This window comes from Mustelus asterias, chromosome 15 (genome assembly GCF_964213995.1).
Source record: "Mustelus asterias chromosome 15, sMusAst1.hap1.1, whole genome shotgun sequence".
NCBI classification, from domain to species: Eukaryota; Metazoa; Chordata; class Chondrichthyes; order Carcharhiniformes; family Triakidae; genus Mustelus; species Mustelus asterias.
In genome coordinates this window covers 42,941,473-42,957,004 of record NC_135815.1, presented here as the reverse complement: position 1 = coordinate 42,957,004, position 15,532 = coordinate 42,941,473, and the positions used below count along the sequence as shown (strand labels likewise).

The window sequence follows — 15,532 nt, the reverse complement described above, 5'->3', positions numbered from 1 at the left end:
GATTGGCTCCGCGTCCTGCCGGCGCAGCCAATGGCAGCGAGAGCCCTGCAGCTGTTGGCCCCTCCTCCAGCAATGCAGCTGTGGTTGAGGAAATCCAGCAGACTTGAAAAGCTGGAAGCAACATTATTTCCAGGGTATTTTTGACATAAGCAACTGCAACAATGGTAGTGGGGAGTCAATGTTTGCAATAGGTCCCCGTGATTAAAAATCTTTGATGTCAACCCTGCCGAATGTCCCGTCCATTTGCGATTCCGCCTTTTCATCTTGACTATTGCTGAGGTTTATTTTGATGCAACTTCTGTAGACCTGTGTGGCTTTAACGAACCTCGGAATTAGCCAACAGTTCAAAGATTTAAAAAAAGAAGCGTCTAAATTTAATTTACATTGATGTCAAGCTGTACATTCTCTTTTCTTTTTATAAGGATAACTGCATAGAATCATAGAATCCCTACAGTGCGGCCCATCGAGCCTGCACCGACAACAATCCCACCCAGGCCCTATCCCTGTAACCCCACGTATTTACCTTGCTAATCCCCCTGACACCAATGGTCAATCTAGCATGGCCAATCCACCTGACCCGTACACCTTTGGAGTGAGGGAAGAAACAGGAGCACCCGATCACATTCAACTGGATAACGAAATAGTTTTATGCTTCCAACTAATATAAATTTGGGTGAGGCACCCGGTATCTATGGAGCTGTAGCTCAGTAACGGGGGTCTGCAGAGGAGGGGGGATGAGTCGAAAGTTGTTCAGAAAATACCACAAGTCAGCTTCAAATCCCACTTCAACCTGAAGTATTCATATCACAGAGGCTTTGCTGCATTTGGATTGGACTATGCGAGAATGCAACCTCATAAAAATGTCATAACCGTGAACGCTCATGTATGTGCAATCAATAATTGAAGAAACAACTCCACCTTGAATGTGCCTCAAACACTAGTCCTCATCTTCCCCACAAGGCAGAGTATAAGTATGTTACCCCCCCTGTCCTTCAATTGGCTTTGCAACAGCGAGTTATTAAAAATAACATTACTAGCTTGGCGCTGTCTGTAATCCTAACCTTAAAACCCCATTATTGGTATAATGACAATACCTATTGCATAGGCGTTATTGTCATGGGGTCTCTGTAACAATGGCAAACATCTTGCTTTGTGTGTACCCAGTACATTGTTAAAGTTGTTTAAGTTGGAAATATATAAAGACCTTTTTTCCCCTGGACAAGTCTTCAGAGTGCAGGAAGTGTCCAGCTCTATTAAGTTCACATCGTTGATAGCCATCCTGTTTTGATGTGCTTGAAGGCGAAGTAAATGAGCGGATATGCCTGTTAGATTTACTTAAAATAGAACCTGTTTAGTATTTTAGGATACAGCAGAAATCCTTATTTCTTCCGGAGAAAAACTTTATAATGACTGCTAGAACTTCCGGTTTCAATATTTGTGCAACTTTATCTCGTCTCGCAAGTTGTACCGGTGACGCAAATCCGCTCCAGCACATGAACCAGAGCCACAGCAAGGAGAGAAAGCAATCTCAGGGCACCGACTTCAGTCCTCTGACTGATTGAGAAAACTCAAGTTTCAGCACCGCCCCTCGCAGCCCTGCTCAGCCTAAACTGGCTACAGAATTAAAGACCCCCCCCCCCCCCGTCCAAAAAACACCAGAAATAAATCCCAGGGAAAAAAAATCAACCAGCCGCATTTTAATTTAAACTGGACTCCCAGGGTTTGGAACTTCACTTGTGGGCGAATATACTTAGCGTTTGATTTTCACACGCGGGATAAAACCTTGTTTATTGAAAACCACCTCTCTCAGACACCCGAAAGGATTGGACGATATCTCCGTTTTCAATTTGGGACGCATCGGTAAAACTCATTTCTTATCTAATACCTGCAACGTGTAAGGTGATTAGGAAGGGATTGGCGATGTTCTATCAATTCTCCTGCTCCAGTTTTGGTACCTAATTCAGGGCAGTGCCAACCTCTGACATGCTCCCACGATTTGATTCCCTATTATCTTAAATTTGGGAATACAATTAGTATAAGAAACGGTTTACTTTATACACACGTCATTGTAATTAATGATAATAGTCCGGGATCCTTTCTGCTGGGGCCGTACATAATAATTCCTATTGTTTTGGTTTCTTTAAGAATGATTGGCCCCGGAAGGCTCTCTCTGGCCCTGATGCATTTAGAATATTCCAGTGACACTATTCCGGGACACAAATAGCGAAATGAATCTCAGTGCTCAATCAGGCAGACATAACAATATGGGGAAGAGGATGGAGAAAGGGCCCAGCGGGCACTGGGCTACACTGAGTTGTTTCAGGTGCTGCGAAGCTGTAAAAGGAAATATTTCAGTCATTTAGAGGTCGTTACGACAGTCCTGGGACCATTCTATAAAAAGATAGACATTGCAGAGATATTTCATTCCGCCGGGTTGAAGGAGGTGGATGTTATTCTCAAAGAAAGTTCTGTTCGATAAATATTGTTAAAATCGATCAACAGAAATCCGAATCTACCCAAATGTGCCCGCCTACCTGTCTGTCTACCTGTCTATCCATTCGCCCTATATCTCGCCGAATGTTTCTCAGTTCATCCATCTTATATCCCCTTCTATCTGTCCCTACGTCTATTCTGCCCTTGTACTTTGTTAGTATTTGTCTAATTTTACCAGTTCTTCTGCAGATATTTTTCTTTGCCTCCATTAAAGTTGGAAATATTTAAATGAACTTAGACGGTAGGGATCTGTAATCCTCTCAGAGTTGTATCTACGCCAATAATATTCATTAAGAAATTCACAGGCTAGACAAAGCGGTGAAGGATTATCTCAGTTCTAGTTGAAATAGCACTACAAATGACCTGAAACGTATTTCGGCTAGAGGGACCCACAGTTTATGTAATATATATATTATATCCGCGTAACTGAAGACAATATTTGTTTTTTACGCGTGTAACATTTTAATGTGGCAACTAATTTAAGGAAAGTCGATCGGGTATTTCCCTGGCGATGCATCACCAGCAATCAGTTTCGATGTTCATATGAAAGTGAGCGACGCTGATCGTTTTTGCAAATGGTTGGGTGTTTGCAGTCCTGCCTCCCCCCTGGCGAGCAGGAGCAGGGAGATAAGGAGGAAGGTTGAAAGTGAGCTGCCTGACTTACAGTTCCGCATTGCCACCTATAGGCCGCCCGTGGCCGTGCAGTCCCATTCAGTCCATGATAGCAGAACCCGCACCGATTCAGTGTCTCCTTCGCGAAACATGTGGGACTCACTCGATGGCCAAAAAATAAGATAGCCCCCCCACACAAAAAAAGAGAATGAAAACCACATTTAATTTTAAATGTGGGTAAACATATTAGCAGTCTCGCAACTTAAGTTATTTCTTATTCGTAACCTTTACCAGTTTGCTAATCATTCGAATCACAGAATCCCAAAGTGCAGAAGGAGGCCATTCGGATTCACTCATCGAAACTGCACCGCCCACAATCCCACCCAGGCCCTATTCCTGTAACCCCACTTGTTTACCCTGCTAATCCCCCGACACTAAAGGTCAATTTAGCACGGCCAATCAACCTAACCCGCACATTTTTGGACTGTGGAAGGAAACCGGAGCACCCGGAGGAAACCCACGCAGACACGGGGAGAATGTGCAAACTCCACACAATGAGCCAAGGTGGGAATTGAACCCGGGTCCCTACCACTGTGAGGCAACAGTGCTAACCACTGTGCTACCGTGCCGCCCAATTTGATTTATTATTGTCACTTATATTGGGATACAGAATTATTTCTTGCTTGCTATACAGACAAAGCATACAGTTCATAGAGTACATGGGAAGGAGGGAGGGAGAGGGTGCAGAACATAATGCTGCAGTTACAGGTAGGGGATGAAGAGAAAGATCAGTAGGCAGCAGGGAAGAAACTGTTCTTGAGTCTGTTGAATCATCTCTTGATGAGCCATCTCCTGAAAATGTGGTTAGGCATTAATGCTTCATAAACGTTCACCAATATTCTCCCCTATGGAATTAGTAAATGTTTTATATATTAACAAGCCACGCTCTAAGATGCCAAATATTCACAGGAATTATTTGAGTGTGTAGAAAATGGGAGTAATAATTCTACTGGAGATGGGGTAGGAGAGATTCTTGTCAGATCTTATCCTGAGAACACGGATACCTACTGCTGTGGAAGTTACATGCAAAAGTTGTATTTAAAACATTTCTAAAAGGCTAGGTACACTGAGGGGGAGTGGCAGACTGTACAAGATATTCAGATTGGAAAGTGATCTGTATTAATCTGTTGGCTGCTCGAAGTGAAACATAGCTCCTGGATTTTGTTACACGTACAATTGCTGGTTACAGAATCAAACTCACGGGTTTGAAAAGTTTCGATAAAATGTTGTTGTGGATGTTCTGTTGGTCTGGCTGGATTAACCCGAAACAATCGTGTCTGAAGAGAGCAGCTGTGACAATGAGCTCCCAGTTGATGCAAATATCGAAACCCCCCAGAGGTCCCACTCAACGCACATTTGTGTGGAAATATTTTCAGAGGTTGGTTGCACAGCTCACTCCAATGCCGATTGGTATTCCAGTCGCCCAGGGCTGGAGCATGGACTCACGATTAAAAAGAAAACTAAACAAAACCCCCACTCCGTTTCTTTCTCACTCACCAACTGCGAAATGGTCGCTGGAATCCTGCTTTGCTCCAGTCCAGCCTGTACATCACACGCAGATCATGGCCGGTAATTGCGAATTCTTGTAGAACGCAAATGTTTTCTCCCGCCTTTCCAATTTGGTACCAATACCTCGTTTACAAGACGAACGGCATGCAATTTGTGATAATCTCATCGAACCCTTACTACGGTGCTTTGTGGCCCTTTTGGAGAAATTTATTTATTTGCATCAGGAGTGCACCAGGAGAATATGCCCCCATTTTAGTTACAGTGAATAGCATCCAATAAAACATTGATTTATATACAGCCACTTGACATTTCAAATTTGTAACATGCATTTCATTCACATTTTGATTCCATCACCCTTCAGAGGATCAAATTGAAAGTGAAGATGAGGTAAAGTAATTATTTATGCTGGTTGTTTCTGATCTGGGACCAGATATTTACCAGCCATGCCAAGCTATACAGTCTTGGGATGGGAGCGAGATGAGAGGCAGATTCTCTAGCCCCACTACTCCACAGATCACAGCAATAGTGTAAATGTGTAATTCACTCAGCAAAATGGCCAGTCATTTTGCTTTGCTAGACCCAGAATTTAAAAAAGACTTTAACCAGGCTCCTTTCAATAAACTTAGAATAATTGATTTATTATGAAACATATCAATTTTTTAAAAGAACAAATTACAAAAATGTTAACATACAACTTGTAATCCAGAAGTGTAATGATTTGCCACCTTTTAAAAAATCACAACATGCACACACACAAAACGAAGGACATGACAAATAAGGTGTCTGCAGATGTTGGTGTAAGAGGGCACTGTAGAAAGGATAAAGTTCGAAAAGGTATTGATGCTTTCGATCTGACAATGTGCTGGTCATAGCAGTTACTGGAAGTCTTTTCAGATGGATCTTTGGTGAAACATTGTCTTTGTTAATTCTCACCTATCACAGTTTCACAAGCTTTCAAAATACAGATGAGTTATACTGAGATGAGAATTTTCCGGCAACTTCAAAATCAAAAGTTCAGACAGAACTTTTCCCAGGCCAGGTGTTTTCAGTAAATCAACAGAACCTACAGCCTGGCAACAGCAGTATTTTTCATTATAAAAACAAAATAACCCATCTTACCAGGTGTTTTGCTGATCATGTGATTCATGTGGAGTCATGTGATTTATTGGGAAAAGTATAGTTTGTTCACAGACCAAAGTGAACTTGTAACCCTTTTTTAAAAAAAGCTCAGCAGTGTCCAAAATTCTATGTCCCTTCATTTTTTTTCAAAAGTGTGTTCCTCATACCACAAATAACAATTAACATGCAGTTCCTTCAACTTGTTACAAATAGATTCTGTAGCCTTGACGCATGCTGCATTATATAAGTACTCTATATTATCAACATTACAACTTTCACAAAATGCAAGTGAATGAAACAGTGGAACCCAACGTTTAATGTGACAAGTGCAAAGTATTGCACATAGATAGGAAAACTAGGCTATGTACATACTTTATTAATGTTGTTAAATTAGCAATGATAAAACTGACGAAGATTCAGGAATCTTAGCAGAGCCAATTGTCATCATGTCAAACCAATGCAGAACAACTGTCAACAGAGCCAAAGAATGTTGAACCTATAAGCAAAACAGCCAAAAACAAATCAGAGGCACAGTGAAATTACATGGTGCTTTGGTCGCACCATACAGCTACCTTGATTACCTTATGTAATTACCGAGAAAAAGAGACTAACAAATTTCGGAGGCAATGAAGTGAATATTCACACAGCTAATGTCTTTTGATAGGAGTATTGAATTATTTGGAAAGGCTCAAGAGGCTTGTGGGGAAGGGGTGAAATTCCATTTCAATCGATAGGTATGAGTTCGCCCATTCATCCCCTCCCCCCTTCCCCCCCCCCCTCCCCATGTGAAATTTTCTTCTCCATTAGAAAATAGAATCAGGCAGGAAGGTAAACAAGATGACAGTTCATAATGTCCTGTTTTGCTCCATTTGTAATGTCAAATTTCAGTCACTTGGGCATTTCAGCCTGGATAGAAGGTGTCTGGGAGGCAGTAAGTAAAATAAGGGAAAGGGTATCTGGAACTTTAAATTAAACATATTCTGCAGGATAAAGGGATGTCGATTCAATTAGTTAAAGGAACTGTTGAGACTAATATGCAAAGAATTAGATTGCAGGTAAGTCATAATCTAATTGAATGGCAAAACAGCTTGGAGGGGCTAAATGGTCCACTCCTGTTCCAATGTTCCTGTAAAGAAGGGAGTTCTTCCTCATGCAGGAAACAGTTGGAATGGATTTCAAGTCAGTGCAACTGACTTGAGAATCCTGGATTCAATCAAGAAATCATTCGATGCAGCAAAGGGGGTGGAAGGGGGGTGTGGCTGTGAGATAAATGCTTAAAATTGGGCTGAATAATCTTCCTCGTGCATAGGTTATCACAAAATTATGTAATGTGAGTTAGCTTGAGGAACACAACTGGAGATCTATATTTAAGTTTTATGCTGCAAGTGCATCATGACCATAGGGTAGTGTTTCACAAATGTTTAATACTTGTTTTTGAAATATTATTGATAACATTATTGCACCAGTTGCAGATTAAGCTGTCAAAATGGCTCCTCTTGCTTCTCAAAGTGGTGATGATTCACTGAAAGATTTTTCAAAAGTTTACCGCAATGATAATTTCTGGAACTTGTAGAAAGCTTGTGGCTTTTGCTTGGAACATATTTACATTTTTTTTGCAGGTGAGCTCAGCTTTAGTTGTGTGTTCATACAACTAATTTCCGTCACAGCTTTGATGCAGACATGCCAATGAGAACATGAATACCAGAGTCAAGATGAGAGCCTTTCCTCAACAGAAAGCCAGCATTCAACTGAGCAAGGCTCCAAAGCACACTAGCAAGCCAAAGGTAAATGGAGATCAAGAGAAAACCCTCCAGTTATCTACAGCATATCAGGCAAAGGCAGATTTCTAAGGTTCTTGGAGGTCAATGATCACAGCCCCAAAACATAATTGCAAAAATTCCTCAGGGAAATATCTTTAGCCCACCAATCCTCATCGGCTTCAACAATAATCTTCCCTTCATCACAATATCAAGGCTGTTTGCTGATGATTCCAAAGTACTCAGTTCACATTCTCCAATCATAAAGCTGACATTAGCCAAAGCAGGAACTGAATAGTTGATAAATTACAGGTAATATTTACATCATGTAAGTTCCAGGGACTGACCATATCCAACAAAAACATCCAATGCCTATTACCCTACACCTCCCCAACCCACCTCATGTGACACCATCAGCACCTAGTTTTCCAGCATCAAAATTGTGGAAACAAGGAGGAGACAAAAAAACAAGAAGTGTAGCTGAATCAGCCATATCAGCAAAGCAGCTATACAAGTAGGACAGAATGTGATACGCAGCTATAGCTGCTCATCTGTTGCCCACACAAAGCTTCTCCACCACCTCCGGGGCTCAACTTGATTTGATTTGATTTATTGTTGTCACATGTATTAGTATACAGTGAAAAGTATTGTTTCTTGCACACTATACAGACAAAGCATACTGAACATACAGAAGGAAAGGAGAGAGTGCAGAATGTTATAAGACAGTCATAGATAGCGTGTAGGAAAGGATCGACTTAATACGAGGTAGATCCATTCAAAAGTCTGATGGCAGCAGGGAAGGAGCTGTTCTTGAGTTGATTGATGCGTGTCTTTTGTGTGTCTTTTTCCTGATGGAAGTAGGTGGAAGTGATTATGTCCGGGGTGCATGGGGTCCTTAATTATGCTAGCTGCTTTTCCGAGGCAGTGGGAAGTGTAGACAAAGTCAATGGATGGGAGGCTGGTTTGTGTGAAAGACTGGGCTTCATTCACGACCCTTTGTAGATTCTTGCAGTCTTGGGCAGTGAAAGAGTCATATCAAACTGTGACACAACCAGAAAGAATGCTTTCTATGGTGCATCTGTAGAAGTTGGTGAGAGTCATTATGGACATGCCAAATTTCCTCGGCCTCCTGAGAAAGCAGAGGCGCTGGTGGGCTTTCTTAACTATAGCATTGGCATGGAGGGACCAGGACAGTTTGTTGGTGATCTGGACACCTAGAAACTTGAAGCTCTCGACCATTACCACTTCGTCCCCATTGATGTGGACAGGGGCATGTCCTCCACTACGCTTCCTGAATTTGATGGCTATCTTCTCCCTTTCATTGACATTGAGGGAGAGATTATTGTTGTCGTACCAGATCACCAGATTCTCTATCTCTTTCCTGTACTCCATCTCATCGTTGTTTGAGATCCGACCCACTACGGTGGTGTTATCAGCAAACTTGAAAATCAAGTTGGAGGGGAATTTGGCCACACTGTCATTGATGTATAAGGAGAATGGTAAGGAACAGAGGGCACAGCCTTGTGCTGAGGATGATCGTGGAGGAGGTGTTGTTGCCTATACTGACTGATTGTGGTCTATGGGTTAGGAAGTCTAGGATCCAGCCGCAGAGGCAGGAGACAAGCTCCAGGCTACAGAGTTTGGAAATTAGTTATGGTGTTGAAGGCTGAGCTGTAATCACTAAATAGGAGTCTGACATAGGTGTCTTTGTTCAGAAGTCTGATGAAAACTCATCACTTGCCTGAATGAGTGCATGCACAACCCAGCACTCGAGAAGTCTAACATCATTAAAGATGAAGATTGATTAGCATGCACATTATTAAACTCAATATCCATTTCCCAGTTCCCTCAAAGTCAGACACTATCCATCTTGGACATATATCATGCTCCTTAATCACTATTGAGCCCAAACTTTGGGATTCTGTTCCTGATAGCACTGTGGAAACACTGTAAGCACAAAAATTGAGGAGCATTCACCATCTTCTCTGGTCAATTATGGATGTGCATTAAAAATGCAACCTTACCCATATCCCAAGAGCAAATAAATAAAAGAAAACCCTTGTTCCCTTTCTAACAGCCAAGTTCAGAGAGGTGTGATAAAGGTCATTGAGATTGCCTCAGATTTAATGGATGACATTAATGGATTTGGAAAATCAAAAGAGAAATGAAAAATAAAATTAAACATTATTTTGAGCAACAGATAGGAGACAATGGGGTTAATCTGTTAAAGCTGTGAATTTTTTTCTTTCTGCAGTCACTCAAGTTTTCTTCCATCTGTGAACACAATTACAAATGTGATTCATAGGGTTATTGAGAGGCTTCTTTGGCTAAGTTTGAGATCCATCCCCTCTTCCCGATTGTGTGAATGGTGTCTGGACAGAGCTTGGCATATTTTCAGAACTCGGAATTACCAGTTGGTTTCCTTTCTGTTTTTTCTCATCAACTGTTTCTTTAGAATTTTTGTTTTGCAAAGTATAGGAAGAAGCAACTTAGTGTTGTGCCTTTGACCAAGAATCCTGAGTTCTGAGTCTCAGTGGACATGTGTAATTAGAATTCACCTGAATCATAGAATCCCTACAGTGCAGAAGGAGGCCATTCGGTCCATCAAATCTGCACCGAACACAATCCCACCCAGATCCTATTCTCGTAACCCCTCATATTTACTCTGCTGATCCCTTTAACACTTGGGTCAATTTAGCATGGCCAATCAACCTAACCCGCACAAATTTGGACTGTGGGAGGAAACCGGAGCACCCGGAGGAAACCCATGCAGACACGGGGAGAACGACATGGTGAGTTGGTTAATATGTGTTGGAAAAATTAACTAGGAAGCAGGTTCTTCCTATATTCACTTTCATCCAAGTAGATTGATCAAGTTTCATCAATTACGGTGATCTGCTTGTGGACTGGACCATCTTGACCAATGCAAATTAAGATAAAATTAGAGAAATGTGAAATGAAAGTTTGAACAAAACAAAAGATACAGCAATGCAATGTTCACTTTCCATACTGAAGTTTAGTTAACCTGACAGGTTAGTAAACGTACAGTAATGAATTACTGTTTATTGACCAGTATTAAATGTGTTCCCAATTATCAAATTGAGCTTCTGGTTACTGCCTCAACCCTAGGGACAATGCTCAGTTTTTCTATCTGTCTGTAAGTCCAATTACAAGTTTAATTTGCTAGCGGAAGAGATGAGTCTTCTGGACTTACCTGATATCCAGCCATAGCAACCCCATCAATCCTGCACAGACAAGAGTTCAGCATTCTTTGAGTGCCCTCACTAGTCGCATATGGTTTTCGCCAATCAAACAATGTTAGAGCTAAATCGAGATGTAATGTTTTCAAGATGGCAATTATTGTTGCCAAGTAACTGCAACTTGCTACAGTTTGTAACCTTCACATGTAACAAATCCCACAACCCCATACAGTCTGGCCTTCCCAAGAGTTTTGAAAGATGTTTTGCGATTGAAATTCAGAACATATGAATCTAACTTGCATCATTTATGCGCATGTTTTCAGTGATAATAAACAGAAAAGCAGATATGAATAATTAGAATGAATATAATTATGCCCTCGCGTCTATGTTTTCCAACTTTAACACTATATTTGTTTGAACAGTTGGTTTGTGAATCTTATGTAATTTTCACAATAACTCACCGGGAAGGATTTTAACTCAACTCTGCCCAGTGGAAACAGAAGGGCGAGCAGAGTTCAAATGGAGATGGTAAACTACCTTCCTGTTCATACCAGGCTGCCATTTAACTGGGGCCAACTGATGGGAGGCCAAGGTGTCCAGGTGAACCAGGAAGGAGCACTGTTCATCTCTTCACATTAGAGTTCTGTGACATACATAGAAGCCAAATGTCATCTTAGAATCATAGAAACCCTACAGTGCAGAAGGAGGCCATTCAGCCCATTGAGTCTGCACTGACAACAATCCTATCCAGGCCTTTCCCCCGTAACCCCACATATTTACCCCACTAATTCCTCTAACCTACATATCCCAGCACACTAAGGGGCAATTTGGATGGCCAATGCACCTAACCTGCACATCTTTGGAGTGTGGGAGGAAACCGGAGCACCCGGGGAGAACGTGCAAACTCCACACAGCCACACAGACAGTGACTCAAGCTAGGAATCAAACCTAGGTCTCTGGAGCTATGAGGCTGCAGTGCTAATGACTGTGCCATCGTGGCGCCCATCTTAATTGCCTACTTCAGTGAAATATGCCAATACAACAGAAGAGACCTAGAAAATAAAAGTACTAAACTGTCCAGGAGGAGCAGGATGGCTCTTCAAGTTCCACAGGAATGTTGTCAATCACTCCCAATGGGTTCTCCCAACCAGACCTACCTTTTTACCACCAGGTTTATCACTGGAAGGTGAACGTCCCATATTGTGCCAACCCCAAGCTGGTGAACTACTTTGGAATGCCCATTTGCTACATATATATAACCCATTGCATGAGTACCTCCCATTGGCGGTGTTCGGTGGCAGGTCAGTGTGCTCTGCCCAACAGTTAATACGTACTGAGCAATATCACTACAAAATTGTTGGTAAAGAAAATCAGTAAAGGACAACAGCATGTGAATACTGTAAAAAGGAAATTTGACTGATAGGGTAGTAACTGCAGGAAAACAAACCAGACACAACATAAGTCTATTTTGTTACGAGTACTCCAATATTTAAATATTGGAACCGACAGTGGGTATTTGGTTGTATATTGTCCTTTAACTTCTGGTGCCTATGTTTGAATCCTGCCCGACTAATGGAATTAAAGTCTCCTCTGTTGGATTCTGTAAAATCTTTTAAGTGAAATTAGTTTGGACAGTCTCAATAGAGTTCTTGGTTGGCAGGAGTCCACAGCAAAAAACTAAAATAAATTGGCAATTTTACTCAGAGATCTCACATGGTAAATGGAAATATCTCAGTGGTAGAGGGGGTAGATATGCTGATGAGGTTGCGACAGTGCAGACATAGGTTTATTACTTATCTGACCCGAACTATACATATGCTGCCAGGGTTAGGTGGTGTTCTGAGTTGGAAGAGATTTTCTATTGTCAGTATTGATGTCTTTCAACTCAATGTTCAATCCCAACCCTACCAACCTAAAAACTAAAATGAATTAATACAACAATACTTTAAATTAAAGGGATTATACCTTCGGTCCAAATGGGATCTGTGTTGCTTGCTGCCTGAGCATTCAGCAAGAGGCTGAGTAGAGTTTGCAGACAGCACATGGTGCAAACAGCCTGATCCTCTTAAAGGCAGTTTTTCCCTCTTAAAGGGGAGTTGCACTTAATGTGATGCAGTGGTCTACCTGTATAAACACTGGCTGCATCTAGAAGCTGTACAACTAGGTCACAAGAGAAGAGATAATGCTCCTAGCATCATGGATACTGAGCTAAAGGCCTTAGTTGTGATGGCTGACAGAGGGAGAGAGGCTATATTTCCTTGGGATGGGGACAGAAATCAGTGAGGTAGTCAGGAGATCCTCCAGGACAACTCTCCAAAGGGACTTGAAGCAATTTGGCAGGGAACTCAGTGCACTGTGTTACGATCCCTATGGAGGCTGATACACTTTTTAAAAAAATTCAAACTTCCAGTTGATAGCTGAAGGGATGACACATCAAGATTTCATTTTAAGACATTTACTACAACAAACAAACTAAAAGCACCAACGACTCAGCACTATTGTGGTAAAATTGGACTTTCCCCTTTAACTTTTAACACAACTGAATATCCCCCTTCAGAATTATACTTTACACTGTTCCTTAGGCAGACATTCAATTCTCTTGGAATCAGTCCTCAGTGAGTCTTAGCACCCAAAGATTTATTTCCATTCTTTTCCTTTCCTGGCGTGGTAACTTATAACCTCAGAACTGTTTTCCATGGTGAGAGCTTTTCCTGGAAATGTTCTCTTTGTTGCTAATTAGGCAAATCTTTCCACCTCATTTCAAATCCACATGAATTAGGTCTTTTCAATCTGAGCACAGGTTCCCACTGCATTCCTGCACAGACCTTCAGCCTCCAGCGGCTCCTCCTCTCCCAAATCCTGGCAGACTAACTGTGTCTATAAGTTTCTGGGATGTCATTGAAATTCTTCGCCTCTCAAAGTCCATCTTCATGACAATGTAAATCACACGGACCTTGTATTCAGATAGAAATGCTGATTAGCTCTTCATTTGACCAAAACCCTATTCCATTTTACATACAAACATATGAACAAGGACCAGGAGTAAGCTATTCCACCCCTTGAGTCTGCTCTGCCATTTAATAAGAATGCAGTTGATCAGATAGCAACCTCAAATCTGCATTCCACTTATCCCCTTGCTTTGGAATATATCCTTTGCCTTAAAAATATTCAAAGACTCTGCTTCCATCACCTTTTCAGGAATAGACCAAAGACACATGACCGTCTGAGTAAAGGAATTTCACCTCATCGCCATTTTAAATGGGTGACCCTTATTTGTAAGCAGTGATCCTTAGTTCTGGATTCTCCCACAAGAGGAAAGAAACCTCTCCACATCCCTGCCAAGACCCCTCAGGATCTTCTCTGTTTCAATCAATCTTGGAAGTAAATGGAAAGTTTAAAGTAGAACTGTTTACAATCGGACATTCTCAACATCTTCCTAGTACTTTGGAGACTACCAGTTCAACCATTGCAATGGCTTCTGCCATTGTCTCCAACTATGAAACTTTACACTTTCTTTGCAGAAACATAACCTCAGTAATCTTTAACAGGCAAGTCACCAATGCCTCTTTTAGGCAGGCTTCAGGATAGGCCACATGACCCCCTTCAATTTATCCTACATTAAAGACACAGTCCCAAAATATTACCTCTTATTTGTAACACCAGGGGTCTGTCCCAACGGCATGGCAGAGGTGCAATAAGAAGTTTAATAATCTCACGTAAGTGGTCAAGGTCAGTGAATCGTGTTCACCCAACATCCTCTACTTAATGCACCATCAACCTCACAATGCTCAATGTACTATTTAGCCATTACTCACCCAGCACCAGTCCCTGACACATGTTACTCCTCCTCCCCCTCACACACATTAGAATTATATTAGACTCATGCCCAACTCCTACTGCTTCCATATACCTCCAGCTATTCAGCTGTGGCTGGCACATCATTAGCATTCTGCACATTCTCTTACAGGACAATGTCACCCTTAACCATCAGGACCAAAGCAGTGGGGGAACAAGGATGTCTGTACATCCTGAACCCTACCGAGAAAAATTGACAAGGGGAAGGAATATTATTTAACAATTAATGAACCATTTTGCAATTCAAAATTGAGACCAATTTCAACCTTGAACAAGAAGAGATTGTTCACATTTTTAAAAGGGCCAAATATATTGAGATCATCTAAGCTGCTGAAAAGGTTTGTTCGTATACAATATATGTTATAATCTCGTTTCTCGGCCTTTTGGCTAAGATCAAGTGTCGTTATGCGGATGCTGCACTTGGTTGAGGTCATTGGTTCAGATTATAAGCTTCATATGTTTCATATGAAGCAATTTTTAAAAGCAGTATCTCGGCCTTTTGGCTGAGATGCAATTGAGATCAAGTCTTGGAGGAGGAATTGCTTTCCCTCCTCCAATCAGCTTGGCTCATGTAGATCAGGCCCAGGACAGGGTAATTTGGTCGCTTGCCCTGGCTTGCCAGCCTGGATCGGAAATGTCTCAACTTGTTGAGACTCTGAATTGGACTTGATTTGATTGAATTGGAAAAGTATTTTAAAAATGTTATAATCTCGGCCTTTTGGCTGGGATCAAGTGTAGTATGGATCGGATGTTGCACTTGGTTGAGGTCATTTGGTTACATTTAAGCTTCATTTCCATATGAAGCAATTTTTAAAAGCGGCATCTAGGCCTTTTGGCTAAGATGCAAATGAGATCAAGCCTTGGGTGGGGGGGGGGGGGGGGAGGGGGGGGGTGGCGGAGACGTCTGCCTACTCCAATCAGCTTGGC

The 15,532-nt window shown here is 41.7% G+C and overlaps 1 pseudogene; it reads left to right on the top strand.

Annotated features, from left to right (window-relative positions):
• Positions 1-14,972: 14,972 nt before the first annotated feature.
• LOC144504920 (U2 spliceosomal RNA) lies at positions 14,973-15,175 on the top strand (annotated as a pseudogene).
• Positions 15,176-15,532: the final 357 nt, after the last annotated feature.